This window comes from Lontra canadensis, unplaced genomic scaffold (assembly GCF_010015895.1).
Source record: "Lontra canadensis isolate GAN:19392208 unplaced genomic scaffold, GSC_riverotter_1.0 scaffold1, whole genome shotgun sequence".
In the NCBI taxonomy this organism is placed as follows: Eukaryota; Metazoa; Chordata; class Mammalia; order Carnivora; family Mustelidae; genus Lontra; species Lontra canadensis.
In genome coordinates, this window is record NW_022630995.1 from 71,057,871 (window position 1) to 71,063,941 (window position 6,071).

Below are 6,071 nucleotides of genomic sequence, written 5' to 3' on the forward strand. Positions count from 1 at the left end.
CATTCTTAAAGGGACTATCCACCAAGATGATCTAACAATTGTAAATATCTATGCCCCCAATATGGGAGCAGCCAATTACATAAGAAAACTGTTAATCAAGATAAAGAATCATATTGATATGAATACATTAATAGTAGGAGATCTTAACACGCCTCTCTCAGAAATAGACAGATCATCGAAGCAGAAAATCAATAAAGAAACAAGAGCATTGAATGACACATTGGACCAGATGGACCTCATAGATATATACAGAACATTCCATCCTAAAACAACAGAATACTCATTCTTCTCAAGTGCACATGGAACCTTCTCAAGAAGAGACCACATACCGGGTCACAAATAAGGATGCAACCAATACCAGAAGACTGAGATTATTCCCTGCATATTCTCAGATCACAATGCTTTGAAACTGGAGCTCAATCACAAGGAAAAGTTTGGAAGGAACTCAAACACCTGGAAGCTAAAGACCACCTTGCTTAAGAATGCTTGGATCAACCAGGAGATCAAAGAAGAACTTAAACAATTCATGGAAACCAATGAGAATGAAGACACTTTGGTCCAAAACCTATGGGATACAGCAAAGGTGGTCCTAAGGGGGAAATACATAGCTATCCAAGCCTCCCTCAAAAAAATTTGAAAAATCCAGAATACACCAGCTGTCTCTATACCTTAAAGAACTGGAGAATCAACAACAAATCAAACCAACTCCACACATAAGGAGGGAAATAATCAAGATTAGAGCAGAGATCAATGAGGTAGAAACCAGAGATACAGTAGAACATATCAATGAAACTAGAAGCTGGTTTTTTGAAAGAATAATATCAATAAACCATTGGCCACACTAATCCAAAAGAAAAGAGAAAGCACAAATTAATAAAATTATGAATGAAAAGGGAGAGATCACAACACCAAGGAAGTAGAAACAATCATCAGAAGTTATTATCAACAGTTATATGCAATCTAGGTGAAATGGATGCATTCCTGGAAAACTATAAATTCCCAAAATTGAACCAGGAAGAAATTGACAACCTGAGTAGACCGATATCTAGTAATGAGATTGAAGCAGTGATCAAAAACCTCCCAAAAAACAAGAGCCCAGGACCTGATGGATTCCCTGGGGAATTCTACCAAACTTTCAAAGAAGAAATAACACCTATTCTCCTGAAGCTGTTTCAAAAAATTGAAGCAGAAGGAAAACTTCCAGACTCTTTCTATGAAGCCAGCATTACCCTGATCCCCAAACCAGGCAAAGACCATACCAAAAAGGAGAATTTCAGACCAATATCACTGATGAATATGGACGCTAAGATTCTCAACAAGATCCTAGCAGACAAGATCCAACAGCACATGAAAAAGATTATCCACCATGACCAGGCGGGATTCATCCCTGGGCTACAAGCATGGTTCAACATTTGCAAATCAATCAATGTGATAGAACAAATTAATAAGAGAAGAGAGAAGAACCACATGGTCCTCTCAATTGATGCAGAAAAAGCATTTGACAAAATCCAGCATCCATTCCTGATTAAAACGCTTCAAAGTATAGGGATAGAGGGAACATTCCTGAACTTCATAAAATCTATCTATGAAAGACCCACAGCAAATATCATCCTCAATGGGAAAAAGCTTGCAGCCTTCCCGTTGAGATCAGGAACACGACAAGGATGCCCACTCTCACCACACTTGTTCAACATAGTATTAGAAGTCCTAGCAACAGCAATCAGACAACAAAGAGAAATAAAAGGTATCCAAATTGGCAGTGAAGAAGTCAGACTCTCTCTCTTTGCAGATGACATGATTCTTTATATGGAAAACCCAAAAGACTCCACCCTCAAACCACTAGAACTCATACGGCAATTGAGCAATGTGGCAGGATACAAAGTCAATGTACAGAGATCAGTGGCTTTCTTAGACACTAACAAGGAAAATACAGAAAGGGAAATTAGAGAATCGATTCCATTTACTATAGCACCAAGAACCATAAGATACCCGGGAATAAACCTAACCAAAGAGGTAAAGGAAATGTACTCGGGGAACTACAGAACACTCATGAAAGAAATTGAAGAAGACACAAAAAGATGGAAGACCATTCCATGCTCTTGGATCGGAAGAATAAACATTGTTAAAATGTCTATACTGCCTAGAGCAATCTATACTTTTAATGCCATTCCGATCAAAGTTCCACCGGTATTTTTCAAAGAGCTGGGGCAAATAATCCAGAAATTTGTATGGAATCAGAAGAGACCCCGAATCGCTAAGGAAATGTTGAAAAACAAAAATAAAACTGGGGGCATCACGTTACCTGATTTCAAGCTTTACTACAAAGCTGTGATCACCAAGACAGCATGGTACTGGCATAAAAACAGACACATAGACCAGTGGAACAGCGTAGAGAGCCCAGATGTGGACCCTCAACTCTATGGGCAAATAATCTGACAAAACAGGAAAAAATATATAGTGGAAAAAAGACAGTCTCTTCAATAAATGGTGCTGGAAAAACTGGACAGCTATATGTAGAAGAATGAAACTTGACCATTCTCTTACACCGTACACAAAGATAAACTCAAAATGGACAAAAGGCCTCAACATGAGACAGGAATCCATCAGAATCCTAGAGGAGAACATAGGCAGTAACCTCTTCAATATCAGCCACAGCAACTTCTTTCAAGATATGTCTCCAAAGGCAAAGGAAACAAAAGCGAAAATAACTTTTGGGACTTCATCAAGATCAAAAGCTTCTGCACAGCAAAGGAAACAGTCAACAAAACAAAGAGGCAACCCACGGAATGGGAGAAAATATTTGCAAATGACAGTACAGACAAAAGGTTGATATCCAGGATCTATAAAGAACTCCTCAAACTCAACACACAAAACAGACACTCATATAAAAAAATGGGCAGAAGATATGAACAGACACTTCTCCAATGAAGACATACAAATGGCTATCAGACACATGAAAAAATGTTCATCATCACTAGCCATCAGGGAGATTCAAATTAAAGCCACATTGAGACACCACCTTACACCAGTTAGAGGCCAAATTAGCAAGACAGGAAACAACATGTGTTGGAGAGGATGTGGAGAAAGGGGAACCCTCTTACACTGTTGGTGGGAATGCAAGTTGGTGCAGCCACTTTGGAGAACAGTGTGGAGATTCCTCAAGAAATTAAAAATAGAGCTTCCCTATGACCCTGCAATTGCACTACTGGGTATTTACCCCAAAGATACAGATGTAGTGAAAAGAAGGGCCATCTGTACCCCAATGTTTATAGCAGCAATGGCCACAGTTGCCAAACTGTGGAAAGAACCAAGATTCCCTTCAACGGACGAATGGATAAGGAAGATGTGGTCCATATACACTATGGAGTATTATGCCTCCATCAGAAAGGATGAATACCCAACTTTTGTGGCAACATGGACGGGACTGGAAGAGATTACACTGAGTGAAATAAGTCAAGCAGAGAGAGTCAATTATCATATGGCTTCACTTATTGTGGAGCATAACAAATAGCATGGAGGACAAGGGGCGATGGAGAGGAGAAGGGAGTTGAGGGAAATTGGAAGGGGAAGTGAACCATGAGAGACTATGGACTCTGAAAAACAACCTGAGGGTTTTGAAGGGGCGGGGGGTGGGGGGAGGTTGGGGGAACCAGGTGGTGGGTATTAGAGAGGACACGGATTGCATGGAGCACTGGGTACGGTGCAAAAACAATACTGTTACGCTGAAAAGAAATAAAAAATTAAAAAAAAATAGACCTCTCAGGAAATGAGGAATATCTATTAAAAAAAAAAAAAATCTCTAAATGCTCCAGAGGGGTACAAAAGAACAGTGGAGTGAATGAAAAGACCCACCATGATCTTGAACAGGAAGCCTCAAAGCATAAAGACAGCTTTTCTCTTTAACCCCAACATTGAACATGGACTTAATAAAAACATGGACAAGATTTTGCGTTTGTTGTTCTAGGCTTAAATGTTAAACCAATTTTGAAGTTCCTGTGGAAAAATAAGCAAGAACCATGAAAACTTTGGGAAAAGAGAGTAAAAACAGAACTAATCCTACCTACCAGATATAAAAGCAATAAACTATAATTATTTTAAAAAATAAACTATAATTATTAAATGGCATGTGAATAGGTAGATTGGTGGGAGAACAGAGAAAATCCAGAAATAAGTCTAAAAACATACAAAATTTAGGCAATGATCAAGTTGGCATCTCAAGTTCAAGGGGGAAAGGATGGATTATTCAAAAGATGGTGTTAGGCCAAGTAAGTGTCATCTAAAAAGAAAATTTGTGTTCATAGCTCTTATCTTTCATCGAAATAAATTTCAACTGGATCAAAGATTTCTATGTGGGGAAAAAAAAGAACAAACCATAAAAGTACTACAAGAAACTAACTGATAATTTTTTTTTTAAGTTTTGTCTATTTTTATTTTAGACAGAGAGAAAGCAAGTATGTGAGCAGGGGAAGGAGCAAGGGGAGAGGGAAGAGAGAATCCTCAGGGAGACTCCCTGCTGAGTGTGGAGCCCAAGCAGGACTCCATCCCAGGACCCTGATCATGACCTGAGCCGAAATCAAAGTTGCACACCCAACTGACAGAGCCACCCACGTGTCCTGAGAAACCATGTGAGAATTCTTATGTTACCTCAGAATAAGGAAGATCTAATTGTGACATAAAACTAAACTAAAATCATAAAAAAGATCATTAGGTTTGACAAATTAAAAGCATTTTCATGCCAGAACCATTAAAAGAAGTCAATTGGCAAAGAACACAATAGAAAAAAGATTTAAAACACCTATCACCAAAAAAAGGTTAACTTCTCAAATATATAACGTATTCCTACAAATCAGTAAAAAGAACAAAGGTTACAGACAATTCAACAGAAAAAGAACTACAAATGACCATTAAAAAGATGCTTAACCCTATTCACAATAAGAGAAATGCAATTTTTCACCTACTGATTTGCAAAGGTCGAAATCTTTGATAACAGACTGCACTGGTGAGAGTTTAAGGAAACAACACTCTTTGCACATTAGCACCACCTATGAGGAGGGCAATTAGAAACCCCACTGGCAAATGCACCGACCTTTCATCTAGCAACGTCACTTTTAGGAATTTGCCCTTCGGACATATTCCAGACATATTCACACATTTATGAAATAACTTATGTCAAAGGTTATTCATCTCAATACGGTTTGTAATAGCAGAAGACTGGAAACAACCCAAATGTCTAGCAATAGAACACTGTCTAAATTATGGTCAGCTGAAGGAATTCCATGAGGCCTAAGAGAGAAATGATCCTTACATATTTTAATATGAACTCGTCTTCAGGATATACTGTTGTTATGTACAGAAACAACAAACTCATGCTGCCGGTTGTTTGCGGTGGAAGCAGCAGGGAGCTGAGAGGGGCAGGGAAAGAGACTTAATTTTTACTCATCTGTATGTGGTCCAAATACTGAACCATGTGAATATACTTCCTATACAAAAATCTAGGGGGAAAAAAAGCCCTTGACAAATGTTTGATAAATCAGGTTATTCCTATCAATTAACTCTTGCCACACAGGCTCTAGCAAATTTGCCCTCATAAGACTTGACCAGCTTAATATCTGATTAAGAAAGCAGTCTTAATTGAATAATGCAATTTTGTGTCTGAGCAGAAGAGTAACTTATATGTGAAATAAATGGGCCGGGTAAGCAGTATCAACTTCAGGGTCCCAAGCCCCCATCCGCACTCTCCTAAAGACCCTGAATCAGTAACGTGAAGGTAGAAACTGTGATCTTAGACAACATAATTCTCTTTTTTTGTCATATATTTTATAATTATTCATTTTGTTAAACTGTTTTACCTCTGAATCTGAAGATGTCAACCACTCTTAACAGTGTTTGTTTGCCCTGAAGTACTGTTAAACAACCTGATTATTCAGCCGCACAAATGAAAAATCTACCCTTATCATCTAATTTTAATATTTAGGTGTTTTTCTAAAAAGTTCTCTAACCCCAAATGTATTTCCAAATAGATTTGTTTTTTCCTAATGTACTATACATTACCTGGAAGCCAGAGTGGAAAA